Below are 1,597 nucleotides of genomic sequence, written 5' to 3'. Positions count from 1 at the left end.
CATCGTTAAAGATCGAGAGCCGCGCCGACCGGCTATAAAGCTATACCTTTCTCGACTCCGGCATTAGTTTGTTCATGTAATTCTAATTCACAGAAAAGCTCGTCTAGTTTTAGCTTAGAAAGATTTTTAGAAATTTTGTAGGCATCTACGATTGATGCCCACAAACTATTACGTGGAAAAACATTTAATGCGTACCTTATTAAGTCTCTATTTTCCATCTGGTGGCCTATCGCATGAAGCCCGTTGAGGATGTCCTTGATCCTCGCGTGGAGCTGATTCACCATTTCACCTTCCTGCATTTTTATATTAAGAATTTTATTTAAAAGCAGGTCTCGTTTTTTTACCTTGGCGTCGCTCGTTCCCTCGTGCAGCTCGATCAATTTGTCCCACAGCTCTTTAGCGTTTTTGTGTGGACCGACTCTGTTCAGTTCTTCTCTTGTTAATCCGCACTGTAGAGTGTTAATCGCTTTATTTTCTGTTGACGCCTTTTTCTTCAAATCTGTTGTCCAGTCTTCAGGATCCAGTTTATTTCAGGAGTTGTCCGCTGGAATTTTATAGGGTCTCGTAACGCTCATCCACTGGTCGAAGTTTGTTTTGAGGTAAACCTCCATGCGCTTCTTCCAGTACGGAAAATCATCCCCGTTGAAGAGTGGAGGTCGTACTGTGCTGAATCCTTCTGTCTGAGACATTTTAGTCCTGCGCACAGAAGAAAGAAAAGAAAAACAAAAATCCCAAGACTTGGTCTTAGATTAGTAGTGCGGAAGAAGAAAAATAATAGAAGTATCTAAATTGGTGTTGCACCAATTTAGATTTAATTGCAACGGGAAAAAAAATTCAAAGCAAGTAAAAATACCAGTTTGAAATTAAACGTAAAACTGAAAACCGGGAAAAAAAAATTTAATTTTTTCACCCCCTGTCTGATTGGTGGTTGCACCAAATCAGAGCGGTACCGGCTCTGATACCACTTGTAGGACCGTGATCGTTCGATAGAGGGGGGTGAATATCGATTCGAAAACTTGAGTGTAAAAGTACGCAGCGGAAAAGTAAATGAACACAATTGATTTTACTTCGTTCGGAGCCTGTGACGACTCCTACTCGAAGGCCCGTGGTCCTTAACCACTTTCGTTGGGCAATCACTATCAATTCGAATGTGATTACAAAAAGAGTACAAGAAATTCTAATGAAACAAAGCACAAAGCTGTACCGACAGAAAAGAAAACTTAAGGAGCAAGGGTGCGTTGTCGGAGCTTTGTTAGCGTCGCTGGAGCACAGAGCAGCAAAGCAATCTGGGAATTCTGAGATATGTGTGTTTGAAGCTCCACCCCTGGGGCTTCTTTTATATGCTGCTTCGGGCGCCCTGGTGCGACGTAGCAAGCCCAGTCAGGATGCTCCACGTGGCGAGGCGACGCGGAGGATAAAACTTACCTCCGGGCGCCCGGACCACCTTTTTCCAGAGATTCCTTCTCCTGCAAAACAAGGTTAGTCCGAGGCAAAATATACCCTGCAACACAGATTGTTAGCACAATGAATTAACAGAAAAAGTATGACTTAGATTCCGTCTTTCCGAGATCGGAATCTAGTCACGATCTCGACTTAG

The sequence above is a fragment of the Zingiber officinale genome, chromosome 3B (assembly GCF_018446385.1).
Source record: "Zingiber officinale cultivar Zhangliang chromosome 3B, Zo_v1.1, whole genome shotgun sequence".
In the NCBI taxonomy this organism is placed as follows: domain Eukaryota; kingdom Viridiplantae; phylum Streptophyta; class Magnoliopsida; order Zingiberales; family Zingiberaceae; genus Zingiber; species Zingiber officinale.
The sequence above is the reverse complement of the archived record's forward strand: the minus strand, read 5'-3'. Positions refer to the sequence as shown.